This window comes from Arachis stenosperma, chromosome 9, assembly GCF_014773155.1.
Source record: "Arachis stenosperma cultivar V10309 chromosome 9, arast.V10309.gnm1.PFL2, whole genome shotgun sequence".
Lineage (NCBI taxonomy): Eukaryota > Viridiplantae > Streptophyta > Magnoliopsida > Fabales > Fabaceae > Arachis > Arachis stenosperma.
Genome location: NC_080385.1, coordinates 87,909,900 through 87,924,453, shown reverse-complemented (window position 1 = coordinate 87,924,453; position 14,554 = coordinate 87,909,900). Strand labels below are relative to the sequence as shown.

General features: G+C 39.9%; 1 non-coding gene across 1 annotated transcript; it reads right to left on the bottom strand.

The window, feature by feature from the left end:
• Positions 1-7,077: 7,077 nt before the first annotated feature.
• On the bottom strand, positions 7,078-7,185 carry LOC130952635 (small nucleolar RNA R71). Its single transcript, XR_009074812.1, has one exon. It is a non-coding gene; the product is annotated as a small nucleolar RNA R71 (small nucleolar RNA).
• Between the last annotated feature and the right edge of the window lie 7,369 nt (positions 7,186-14,554).

Below are 14,554 nucleotides of genomic sequence, written 5' to 3'. Positions count from 1 at the left end.
CGCCGGTTTGGGCCATCAAATATTGGGCAAAGTATGGACTATTATATATTGCTGGAAAGCCCAGGATGTCTACTTTCCAATGCCGTTGAGAGCGCGCCAATTGGGCTTCTGTAGCTCCAGAAAATCCACTTCGAGTGCAGGGAGGTCAGAATCCAACAGCATCTGCAGTCCTTTTCAGTCTCTGGATCAGATTTTTGCTCAGGACCCTCAATTTCAGTCAGAAAATACCTGAAATCACAGAAAAACACACAAACTCATAGTAAAGTCCAGAAAAGTGAATTTTAATTAAAAATTAATAGAAATATACTAAAAACTAACTAAAAGATACTAAAAACATACTGAAAACAATGCCAAAAAGCGTACAAATTATCCGCTCATCACACTACTATCGTGACTCCGAGAATAGGGAGCGGTGACTGGCACCGTCATGGTACTGTCGAGAGACAGAGAGAGCGCTGAGAGGGAAAGAATGCGACAGTGGGTGAGAGGCACAGAGAGGAATGCGCCGAAAAGATTGGCGGCGCCGTCTTTAGGGCCTGCAGGGAAGGGATGAGAGGAGACTGAGCTCTAAGGGTGGGACTGTGGCAGAGTCAGGGAGAAGGCTTGTGAGGCACAGAGGGTCAGAGGCAGTGAGGCACTGAGGCTTGTGTATTGTGTGAACTGAATGCGTGCCCTAGGCTAGCATGAAAAGTTCACATAATGATTCTCACCGGACTGGGCTGGGCGCCCAATTGCTGCATGGTTTGGGCGTTTAAATGCCCAGTCGGGTACCCTGGCTGGCGTTTAAACACCAGTTTTCCTTCTTCACTGGGCGTTTTGAACGCCCAGCTTTTTCTCTGTAATTCCTCTGCTTTATGTTCTTGGATATTCATTTTGCTAAATCCTTTATTCAAGAAGATATGTTTCCAATTTTGAAAAACAACAAAATGAGTCAAAACATATAATTCTTGGATCAAAACACAAGATATGTGCAAGAACCTTATGAACGTCAAGATGAACACCAAGAACAATCTTGAAGATCAAGATGAGCATCAAGAACTCAGTTTTCTTAATGAAAGAAAACATGGAGGACACCAAACTTAAAACTTTCTCATGTTTGGGTTATATGAATGCAAGAATGCATATGTAGAACATCATGCAGTGCAAATCAATAAATCATAAAGATCAAACAAGGCAATTTATCAAGAACAACTTGAAGATCATCAAGAACACAATGCATGTGTTTCGAAAATTGCAAGACAATTAAAATCATGCAATTGACACCAAACTTAAAATTTGGCCCTAGATTCAAACAAGAACCATGAAATATTTTTGGGTTTTTGTGATATTATGAAATTTTTTTGTATTTTTCGAAAATTATATTTGGAAAAACGAAAAAAAGAAGAAAATATTTTTGAAAGATTTTTGGAAAACTTTTTGAAAATAAAATAAGGATTAAAACAAAAAGAAAATTACCTAATCTGAGCAACAAGATGAACCGTCAGTTGTCCAAACTCGAACAATTCCCGGCAACGGCGCCAAAAACTTGGTGCACGAAATTGTGATCATTAACAATGGCGCCAAAGACTTGGAGCTCTCAAACGTGAATCACACTTTGTCATAACTTCGTACAACTATCCAGCAAGTGCACTGGGTCGTCCAAGTAATACCTTACGTGAGTAAAGGTCGATCCCACGGAGATTGTCGGCTTGAAGCAAGCTATGGCCACTTTGTAAATTTCAGTCAGGTGCATTCAAATGGTTTATAGAGTTTTGATAATTAAAAGATAAATAAAACATAAAGTAAAGATAGAGATACTTATGTAATTCATTGGTGAGAATTTCAGATAAGTGTATAGAGATGCTTCATCGCTCTTGAATCTCTGCTTTCCTACTGCCTTCATCCAATCTTTTATACTCTTTTCTATGGCAAGCTGTATGTTGGGTTTCACTGGCGTCAATGGCTACCTCCTGTCCTCTCAGTGAAAATGGTCTAAATGCGCTGTCACTGCACGGCTAATCATCTGTCCGTTCTCGATCATGTTGGAATAGGATCTAGTGATCCTTTTGCGTTTGTCACTACGCCCAACACTCGCGAGATTGAAGCTCGTCACAGTCATCCCTTCCCAGATCCTACTTGGAATACTATAGATAAGGTTTAGACTTTCCGGATATCTGGAATGGCCGCCAATAATTCTAGCTTATACCACGAAGACTTTGATCTTTCGGATTGGAGGCTAAGAGATACACGATCGATCTAAGGTAGAACGGAAGTGGTTGTCAGGCACGCGTTCATAGGTTGAGAATAGTGATAAGGGTCACAGATCATCACATTCATCATGTTGAAGTGCAGCAAATTTCTTCAAATCAGAATAAGCATGAATTGAATAAAAAACAGTAGTAATTGCTTTAATGCTCGAGGAACAGCAGAGCTCCACACCCTTAATCTATGTTATGTAGAAACTCCACCGTTGAAAATACATAAGTGAAAATAGGGTAGGCATGGCCGAATGGCCAGCCTCCCAAAACGTAAACAATGGTCCCAAGATTCCAAGATTTCCCAGATTAAAATACAATAGTAAAAGGTCCTATTTATAAGGAAACTAGCTACTAGGGATTACAGAAATAGGTAAATGATGCATAAATCCACTTTCGGGCCCACTTGGTGTGTCCTTGGACTGAGCATTGACCTTCACACGTGTAGAGACTTCTCTTGGAGTTAAACACCAGCTTTGGTGCCAGTTTGGGCGTTTAACTCCAACTTTTATGCCAGTTCCGGCGTTTTGATGCCAGAAAAGGGCTGAGAGCTGGCATTTTGACGCCATTTTACATCATCAAAACTCGTGCAAGCTATGGACTATTATATATTGCTGGAAAGCCCTGGATTTCTACTTTCCTACGCAATTAAGAGCGTGCCATTTGGAGTTTTGTAGCTCCACAAAATCTACTTCAAATGCAGGGAGGTCAGAATCCAACAGCATCTGCAATCCTTTGTCAACCTCTGAATCAGATTTTTGCTCAGGTCCCTCAATTTCAACTAGAAAATACCTGAAATCATAGAAAAACACACAAACTCATAGTAAAGTCTAGAAATGTGAATTTCGCATAAAAACTAATAAAAATATCCCAAAAAGTAGCTAGATCCTACTAAAAACTACCCAAAAAATAATGCCAAAAAGCGTATAAATTATCCGCTCATCAAAACACCAAACTTAAATTGTTGCTTGTCCCCAAGCAACTAAAAACAAAATAGGATAAAAAGAAGAGAATATACAATGAATCCCACAGTATCAATGAAACTTAGTCCTAATTAGATGAGCGGGGCTTGTAGCTTTTTGCTTCTGAACAGTTTTGGCATCTCACTTTTTCCTTTGAAATTCAGAATGATTGGCATCTGATGAGCGGATAATTTGTACGCTTTTTGGCATTGTTTTTAGTATGTTTTTAGTATCTTTTAGTTAGTTTTTATTATATTTTTATTAGTTTTTAGTTAAAATTCACTTTTCTGGACTTTACTATGAGTTTGTGTGTTTTTCTGTGATTTCAGGTATTTTCTGGCTGAAATTGAGGGACCTGAGCAAAAATCTGATTCAGAGACTGAAAAGGACTGCAGATGCTGTTGGATTCTGACCTCCCAGCACTCGAAGTGGATTTTCTGGAGCTACAGAAGCCCAATTGGCGCGCTCTCAACGGCGTTGGAAAGTAGACATCCTGGGCTTTCCAGCAATATATAATAGTCCATACTTTGCCCAAGATTTGATGGCCCAAACCGACGCTCAAAGTCACCTACAGAAATTCCAGCGTTAAACGCCGGAACTGGCACCTAAATGGGAGTTAAACGCCCAAACTGGATTAAAAGCTGGCGTTTAACTCCAGAAAAAGTCTCTACACGAAATTTCTTCATTGCTCAGCCCAAGCACACACCAAGTGGGCCCGGAAGTAGATTTTTATGTCATTTACTCATTTCTGTACACCTTAGGCTACTAGTTTTCTATAAGTAGGACCTTGTACTATTGTATTTGACATCTGGGTAGCTATCTTTGAGTTTTATGCTATCTTAGATCATTGGGAGGCTGGCCATTCGGCCATGCCTAGACCTTATGCTTATGTATTTTCAACGGTGGAGTTTCTACACACCATAGATTAAGGTGTGGAGCTCTGCTGTACCTCGAGTATTAATGCAATTACTATTGTTCTTCCATTCAATTCCGCTTGTTCTTGTTCCAAGATATCACTTGTTCTTCAACCTGATGAATGTGATGATTGACGCCCATCATCATTCTCACTCATGAACAAGGTGACTAACAACCATTCTTGTTCTACAAGCATCTGAGGCTTAGTGAATATCTCTTGGATTCTTTAATCGGAATCTTCGTGGTATAGGCAGGACCTAATGGCGGCATTCAAGAGAATCCGGAAGGTCTAAACCTTGTCTGTGGTATTCTGAGTAGGATTCAATGATTGAATGACTGTGACGTGCTTCAAACCTGTAACCTACTGGGCGTTAGTGACAGACGCAAAAGAGTGATTCTATTCCGGTAGGGGAGGGAACCAAACCGGTGATTGGCCGCACTGTGACAGAGTGTATGAGCATTAGCTTTCACTGCGCGGATGGGAGGTAGCCCTTGACAACGGTGAAACCCTACACGAGCTTGCCATGGAAAGGAGTAAGAAGGATTGGATGAAGACAGTAGGAAAGCAGAGAGACGGAAGGGAAGGCATCTTCATGCGCTTATCTGAAGTTCCTACCAATGAATTACATAAGTATCTCTATCTTTATCTTTTATGTTATTTTCGTTCATCACCATTATACATTTGAGTCTGCCTGACTGAGATTTACAAGATGACCATAGCTTGCTTCATACCACCAATCTCCGTGGGATCGACCCTTACTCGCGTAAGGTATTACTTGGACGACCCAGTGCACTTGCTGGTTAGTTGTGCGAAGTTGTAGTGATCACAATTTCGTGCACCAAGTTTTGGCGCCGTTGCCGGGGATTGTTCTTGTGTATGGACAACTGACGGTTCATCTTGTTGCTTAGATTAGGTATTTTTTTTTTCAGAGTTCTTAAGAATGAATTCTAGTGTTTCAAGGTGATGTTCTTATCATCACCAAGGCTGATTGATTCTCATCAATTTAGCTCTTGAATGCAATGTCCTGCTGAAGCTTAGCCGGCCATGTCTAATTCCTTTAGACTAAAGCTTTAGACTAACATTGCATGATTCCTGGAATTCTCATTAAGAATTTTGATACCTTTATTTTCCTTTTCACTTAATTTTCGAAAAAGCACAAAAAAATACAAAATCATAAAAACCAAAAATATTTCTTGTTTGAGTATAGAGTCTCATTTTAAGTTTGGTGTCAATTGCATGTTTCTGTTCTTCTTGCATTTTTCGAATTTATGCATGTGTCTTCATTAATCTTCAAGTTGTTCTTGATGATTTCCTTGTTTTGATCTTTGAATTCTATTGACTTGAGTGTTTTGTTGTTTTCTCATATGCATTCTCATTTTAGTGTCAGTAGTATACAAACTGCTAAGTTTGGTGTCTTGCATGCATTGTTATTTGATTTTAGTTGCATTTTTTATTATTAAAAATCCAAAAATATTTTTAATTTGTGTCTTTTCAAGTCAATAATACAGAGAATTGAAGATTCAGAACATACTGCAGAGGAATCACACAGAAAAAGCTGAGCATTCAAAAATGCCCAGTGAAGAAGACAGACTGGCGTTTAAACGCCAGCCAGGGTGCCTGGTTGGGCGTTTAACGCCCAAAAGGGTAGTAGTTTGGGCGTTAAACGCCAGAATGTGCACCATTCTGGGCGTTTAACGCCAGGATGGCACAAGGGGGAAGATTTTGTTTTCAAAATCAATTTTTTTCAAGTTTTCAAAGTTTTTCAAAATCAAATCTTTTTCAAATCATATCTTCTCAATCAAATGTTTTCAAAATTAATTTCTTTCCTTTTTCAAAGATACTTACTAACAATTAATGATTTGATTGAACATTTTTTGCCTTTTCTGTTGAGGAAGGTTTTATGTTTGAATCATATCTTTTCTTGTTAGGCAAGTCATTAATTTTTAAAATCATATCTTTTCAAATTGTTTTCAAATCATATCTTTTTAAAATTGTTTTCAAATCATATCTTTTTAAAAATTGTTTTCAAATCATATCTTTTTAAAATTGTTTTCAAATCATATCTTTTTAATCACATCTTTTTCAAACTGGTTTTCAATCAAATCTTTTTTATTTCTAATTTCAAAATCTTTTTCAAAAACCACTTGATTTCTTTTTCACTCTTATTTTCGAAAATCAATTAAGTGTTTTTCAAAATGTTTTCAAAATCTTTTACTTAATTTTCGAAAATTACTTCCCTTCTTCTCACATCCTTCTACTTTTGGACTAACACTATCCCTTAATGCAAAATTCGAACTCCATCTTCTTTGATAAGTTCAAATTTTCTACTTCTGTCTTCTACTTTTCTTTTCCTCTGACACCTCAAGGAATCTCTATACTGTGACATAGAGGATTCCACATTTTCTTGTTCTCTTCTCTTTCATATGAGCAGGAGCAGAGACAAAGGCATTCTTGTTGAAGCTGACCCTGAACCCGAAAGGACCTTGAAGAGAAAGCTAAGAGAAGCCAAAGCACAACTCTCTTTAGAAGACCTGACCGAATTCTTCAAAGAAGAAGAAGACATGGCAGCCGAAAACAACAATAATGCAAACAATGCAAGGAAGGTGCTGGGTGACTTTACTGCACCTACTCCTGATTTTTATGGGAGAAGCATCTCTATCCCTGCCATTGGAGCAAACAACTTTGAGCTTAAGCCTCAATTAGTTTCTCTAATGCAACAGAATTGCAAGTTCCATGGACTTCCAATGGAAGATCCTCATCAGTTCTTAGCTGAATTCTTGCAAATCTGTGACACAGTCAAGACTAATGGGGTTGACCCTGAGGTCTATAGACTGATGCTATTCCCTTTGCTGTAAGAGACAGAGCTAGAATATGGTTGGACTCTCAACCTAAAGAAAGCCTAGACTCTTGGGAAAAGCTAGTCAATGCCTTCTTGGCAAAGTTCTTTCCACCACAAAGATGGAGTAAGCTTAGAGTGGAAGTCCAAACCTTCAGACAGAAGGATGGAGAATCCCTCTATGAAGCTTGGGAAAGATACAAACAATTAATCAGAAAGTGTCCTACTGACATGCTTTCTGAATGGAGCATCATAGGTATTTTCTATGATGGTCTTTCTGAACTATCCAAGATGTCTTTGGATAGCTCTGCTGGAGGATCTCTTCATCTGAAGAAGACGCCTACAGAGGCTCAAGAGCTCATTGAGATGGTTGCAAATAACCAATTCATGTACACTTCTGAAAGGAATCCTGTGAACAATGGGACTAGTCAGAAGAAAGGAGTTCTTGAGATTGACACTCTGAACGCCATTTTGGCTCAGAATAAAATATTGACTCAACAAGTCAATTTGATTTCTCAAAGTCTGTCTGAAATGCAAAATGCACCAAGCAGTACTAAGGAGGCTTCATCTGAGGAAGAAGCTTATGATCCTGAGAACCCTTCAATGGAAGAGGTGAATTACCTAGGAGAACCCTATGGTAATACCTATAATTCTTCATGGAGAAATCACCCAAATTTCTCATGGAAGAATCAAGAGAAACCTCAACAAGGTTTCAACAACAATAATGGTGGAAGAAACAGGTTTAGCAATGGCAAGCCTTTTCCATCATCTTCTCAGCAACAGACAGAGAACTCTAAGCAGAACCCCTCTGACTTAGCAACCATGGTCTCTGATCTAATCAAAACCACTCAAAGTTTCATGACTGAAACAAGGTCCTCCATTAGGAATTTGGAGGCACAAGTGGGACAGCTGAGTAAGAAAATTACTGAACTCCCTCCAAGTACTCTTCCAAGCAATACAGAAGAAAATCCAAAAGGAGAGTGCAAAGCCATAACCATGGCCGAATCTAGAGAGGGAAGAGAGGAAGTGGACGCCACAAAGGAAGGCCTCAATGGGCGTGCACTGACCTCCAATGCGTTCCCCAATGAGGAACTATGAGAATCTGAGGCTCAAAATGAGACCATAGAGATTCCATTGGACTTACTTCTGCCTTTCATGAGCTCTGATGAGTATTCTTCCTCTGAAGAGGATGAGTATGTCACTGAAGAGCAAGTTGCTAAATACCTTGGAGCAATCATGAAGCTAAATGACAAGTTATTTGGAAATGAGACTTGGGAGGATGAACCCCCTTTGCTCACCAAAGAACTGGATGACTTGTCTAGGCAGAAATTGCCTCAAAAGAGACAAGACCCTGGGAAGTTTTCAATACCTTGTACCATAGGCACCATGACCTTCAAGAAGGCTCTGTGTGACTTAGGGTCAAGTGTAAACCTCATGCCTCTCTCTGTAATGGAGAAGCTAGGGATCTTTGAGGTACAAGCTGCAAGAATCTCATTAGAGATGGCAGACAATTCAAGAAAACAAGCTTATGGACTTGTAAAGAATGTTTTGGTAAAAGTTGAAGACCATTACATCCCTACTGATTTCATAGTCCTAGAGACTGGGAAGTGCATGGATGAATCCATCATCCTTGGCAGACCCTTCCTAGCCACAGCAAAGGCTGTGATTGATGTTGATAGAGGTGAACTGATCATTCAAGTGAATGAAGAATCCTTTGTGTTTAAGGCTCAAGGATATCCCTCTGTCACCATGGAGATGAAGCATGAAGAGCTTCTCTCAAATCAGAGTCAAGAAGAGCCCCCACAGTCAAACTCTAAGTTTGGTGTTGGGAGGCCACAACCAACTTCTAAGTTTGGTGTTGAACCCCCACATTCAAACTCTAAGTTTGGTGTTGGGAGGTTCCAACATTGCTCTGAGTATCTGTGAGGCTCCATGAGAGCCCTCTGTCAAGCTACTGACATTAAAGAAGCGCTTGTTGGGAGGCAACCCAATGATTATAATTTATATAGTTTCTTTTGTTATTTTATGTCTTTTGTAGGTTGATGATCATAAGAAGTCACAAAAACAATGAAAAAAGCAAAAACAGAATGAAAAACAGGAAGAAAAATAGCACACCCTGGAGGAGAAGAAGCTGGCGTTCAAACGCCAGTAATGCTAGCTGTTGGGCGTTTAACGCCCAGTCTGGCACCATTCTGGGCGTTTAACGCCAGAAAGGGGCACCAGACTGGCGTTAAACGCCAGAAAAGGGCAAGAACCTGGCGTTAAACGCCAGGAATGGGCATCAGCCCGGCGTTTAATGCCAGAATTGGCTCAAAACGTGTTTTTGAGCCCCATTTGGTGCAGGGATGACTTTTCCTTGACACCTAAGGATCTGTGGACCCCACAGGATCCCCAAACAACCCCACCACTCTCTCTTCTTCTTCACCCATTCACCTCAACATCTCTTTCTCTTCACCACTCACATCCATCCTTCATAAAACACCACTTCTTCCCCTTTTTGGCCGAACCACAAGGCCATCTCCCTCTCCTCCATTTCTTCTTCTTCTGCTCTCTTCTTTCTTCTTTTGCTCGAGGACGAGCAAACCTTTTAAGTTTGGTGTGGTAAAAGCATTTGCTTTTTGCTTTTCCATAACCATTTATGGCATCCAAAGCCGGTTCAACTGAGAAGGCATGACCTCAAGCCCATCACTAAGAAGAAGATGGAGCAAACAAGAGACCCCTCTCATCATGAGATCCCTGAGATACCTCAAGGGATGCACTTTCCTCCACAAGACTATTGGGAGCAACTAAACACCTCCCTAGGAGAATTAAGTTCCAACATGGGACAACTAAGGGTGAAGCACATGCTATCCTCCATCATCATTAGAGAAGATCAAAGAATCATGAGAGAGGAGCAACAAAGGCAAGGAAGAGACATTGAGGAGCTCAAGCACTCCATAGGACCTTCAAGAGGAAGGAAGAGCCACCATCACTAAGGTGGACCCGTTCCTTGATTTCCTTGTTCTTTATTCTTCTGTTTTTCGAATTTTAGTGCTTATGTTTATCCATGTTTGTGTCTTATGATCATTAGTGTGTTAGTGACTATGCCTTAAAGCTATCAATATGAATCCATCACCTTTCTTAAATGAAAACTGTTTTTATCACAAAAGAACAAGAAGTACAGGATTTCAAATTCATCTTTAAAACTAGCTTAATTAGTTTGATGTGGTGGCAATACTTTTGTTTTCTGAATGTATGCTTGAACAGTGCATATGTCTTTTGAATTTGTTGTTCATGAATGTTAAAATTGTTGGCTCTTGAAAGAATGATGAAAAAGGAGACATGTTACTGAGGATATGAAAAATCATAAAAATGATTCTTGAAGCAAGAAAAAGCAGTGAATACAAAAAAAAAAGAGAAAAGCAAGTGAAAAAAAAAAGAAGGAGAAAAACGAAAAAAAAAGGGAGAAAGAGAAAAAGAAAGGAAAAGAAAGAAATAAAGTTGTGATCCAAGGCAAAAAGAGTGTGCTTAAGAACCCTGGACACCTCTAATTGGGGACTCTAGCAAAGCTGAGTCACAATCTGAAAAGGTTCACCCAATTATGTGTCTGTGGCATGTATGTATCCGGTGGTAATACTGGAAGACAGAGTGCTTTGGGCCACGGCCAAGACTCAATAAGTAGCTGTGTTCAAGAATCATCATACTTAACTAAGAGAATCAATAACACTATCTGGATTCTGAGTTTCTAAAGAAGCCAATCATTCTGAACCTCAGAGGATAAAGTGAGATGCCAAAACTGTTTGGAGGCAAAAAGCTACTAGTCCCGCTCATCTAATTTGGAGCTATGTTTCATTGATAATTTGGAGTCTATAGTATATTCTCTTCTTTTTATCTTATTTGATTTTCAGTTGCTTGGGGACAAGCAACAATTTAAGTTTGGTGTTGTGATGAGCGGATAATTTGTACGCTTTTTGGCATTGTTTTTAGTATGTTTTTAGTATCTTTTAGTTAGTTTTTATTATATTTTTATTAGTTTTTAGTTAAAATTCACTTTTCTGGACTTTACTATGAGTTTGTGTGTTTTTCTGTGATTTCAGGTATTTTCTGGCTGAAATTGAGGGACCTGAGCAAAAATCTGATTCAGAGACTGAAAAGGACTGCAGATGCTGTTGGATTCTGACCTCCCAGCACTCGAAGTGGATTTTCTGGAGCTACAGAAGCCCAATTGGCGTGCTCTCAACGGCGTTGGAAAGTAGACATCATGGGCTTTCCAGCAATATATAATAGTCCATACTTTGCCCAAGATTTGATGGCCCAAACCGGCGCTCAAAGTCACCTACAGAAATTCCAGCGTTAAACGCCGGAACTGGCACCTAAATGGGAGTTAAACGCCCAAACTGGATTAAAAGCTGGCGTTTAACTCCAGAAAAAGTCTCTACACGAAATGTCTTCATTGCTCAGCCCAAGCACACACCAAGTGGGTCCGGAAGTGGATTTTTATGTCATTTACTCATTTCTGTACACCTTAGGCTACTAGTTTTCTATAAGTAGGACCTTGTACTATTGTATTTGACATCTGGGTAGCTATCTTTGAGTTTTATGCTATCTTAGATCATTGGGAGGCTGGCCATTCGGCCATGCCTAGACCTTATGCTTATGTATTTTCAACGGTGGAGTTTCTACACACCATAGATTAAGGTGTGGAGCTCTGCTGTACCTCGAGTATTAATGCAATTACTATTGTTCTTCCATTCAATTCCGCTTGTTCTTGTTCCAAGATATCACTTGTTCTTCAACCTGATGAATGTGATGATTGACGCCCATCATCATTCTCACTCATGAACAAGGTGACTGACAACCATTCTTGTTCTACAAGCATCTGAGGCTTAGTGAATATCTCTTGGATTCTTTAATCGGAATCTTCGTGGTATAGGCAGGACCTAATGGCGGCATTCAAGAGAATCCGGAAGGTCTAAACCTTGTCTGTGGTATTCTGAGTAGGATTCAATGATTGAATGACTGTGACGTGCTTCAAACCTGTAACCTACTGGGCGTTAGTGACAGACGCAAAAGAGTGATTCTATTCCGGTAGGGGAGGGAACCAAACCGGTGATTGGCCGCACTGTGACAGAGTGTATGAGCATTAGCTTTCACTGCGCGGATGGGAGGTAGCCCTTGACAACAGTAAAACCCTACACGAGCTTGCCATGGAAAGGAGTAAGAAGGATTGGATGAAGACAGTAGGAAAGCAGAGAGACGGAAGGGAAGGCATCTTCATGCGCTTATCTGAAGTTCCTACCAATGAATTACATAAGTATCTCTATCTTTATCTTTTATGTTATTTTCGTTCATCACCATTATACATTTGAGTCTGCCTGACTGAGATTTACAAGATGACCATAGCTTGCTTCATACCACCAATCTCCGTGGGATCGACCCTTACTCGCGTAAGGTATTACTTGGACGACCCAGTGCACTTGCTGGTTAGTTGTGCAAAGTTGTAGTGATCACAATTTCGTGCACCAGCATCTATAGGAACTTAGAATTTTAGATAGTGTTATTGATTCTCCTAGTTTAGTACATTGATTCTTGAACACAGCTACTTTATGAGTCTTGGTCGTGACCCTAAGCACTTTGTTTTTCAGTATTACCACCGGATACATAAATGCCACAGACACATAACTGGGTGAACCTTTTCAGATTGTGACTCAGCTTTGCTAAAGTCCCCAGTTAGAGGTGTCCAGGGTTCTTAAGCACACTCTTTTGCTTTGGATCACGACTTTAACCACTCAGTCTCATGTTTTTCACTTGGACCTGCATGCCACAAGCACATGGTTAGGGACAGCTTGATTTAGCCGCTTAGGCTTGGATTTTATTTTCTTGGGCCCTCCTATCCATTAATGCTCAAAGCCTTGGATCCTTTTTACCCTTGCCTTTTGGTTTAAAGGGCTATTGGCTTTCTCTGCTTGCTTTTTCTTTTTCTTTCTTTCTTTCTTTTTTTGCCATTTTTTTCGCCAGCTTTTTTTTTCACTGCTATTTCTTGCTTCAAGAATCAATTTCATGATTTTTCAGATTATCAATAACATTTCTCTTTGTTCATCATTCTTTCAAGAGCCAACAATTTTAACATTCATAAACAACAAGATAAAAAATATGCACTGTTCAAGCATTCATTCAGAAAACAAAAAGTATTGCCACCACATCAAAATAATTAAACTAGTTTCAAGATAAAATTTGAAATCCAAGTACTTCTTGTTCTTTTGTAATTAAGCACATTTTTCATGTAAGAGAGGTGAAGGATTCATGGAGTTATTCATAGCTTTAAGACATAGACACTAGACACTAATGATCATGTAGTGAAGACCCAAACATAGATAGAGCATAAAGCCAAAAAACAGAAAATAATTAGACAAGGAGATTAAGGAATGCGTCCACCTTAGTGAGGGTAGCGTCTTCCTCCTCTTGAAGAACCAATGGTGCTCTTGAGCTCCTCTATGTCTCTTCCTTACCTTTGTTGCTCCTCCCTCATAGCTCTTTGATCTTCTCTAATCTCATGGAGAATGATGGAGTGCTCTTGGTATTCCACCCTTAATTGGTCCATGTTGTAACTCAAGCTTTCCAAAAAGGTGTTGAGTTGCTCCCAATAATTGTGTGGAGGAAATTGCATCCCTTGAGGCATCTCAGGGATTTCTTAATGATGGACTTCCTCATGCTCTTGTTGAGTGCCATGAATGGGCTCTCTAGTTTGCTCTATCTTCTTCTTAGTGATGGGCTTGTCCTCTTCAATGAGGATGTCTCCCTCTATGACAATCCCAGTGGTATAGCAAAGGTGACATATGAGGTGAAGAAAGGCTAATCTTGCCAAAGGTGAGGACTTGTCAGCCACCTTGTAGAGTTCTAGAGGTATAATTTCAAGAACTTCTACTTCCTCTCCAATCATGATACTATGGATCCTAATGGCCCGATCTACAGTTACCTCAGATCGGTTGCTAGTGGGAATGATAGAGCGTTGGATAAATTCCAACCATCCTCTAGCCACAGGCTTAAGATCCAGTCTTCTCAATTGAACCGGGTTACCTCTTGAGTCTCTTTTCCATTGAGCTCCTTCTACACATATGTCCATGATGACTTGATCCAACCTTTGATCAAAGTTGACCCTTTTAGTATAGGGGTGTGCGTTTACTTCCATTATTGGCAAGTTGAACGCTAGCCTCACATTTTTCGGACTGAAATCTAAGTATTTTTCTCGAACCATTGTAAGCCATTTATTTGGGTTTGGGTTTATATTTTGATCATGGTTCCTAGTGATCCATGCGTTTGCATAGAACTCTTGAACCATTAAGATTCTGACTTGTTGAATGAGGTTGGCAAGAACTTCCCAACCTCTTCTTCGGATCTCTTGTCGGATCTCTGGATATTCGCCCTTTTTGAGCCTAAAAGGGACCTCAGGGATCACCTTCTTCTTGGCCACAACTTCATAGAAGTGGTCTTGATAGACCTTTGAGATGAATTTCTCCATCTTCCATGACTCATAGGTGGAGGCAGTTGCCTTCCTTTTCCTCTTTCTAGAGGTTTCTCTGGCCTTAGGTACCATAAATGGTTATGGAAAAACAAAAAGCAATGCTTT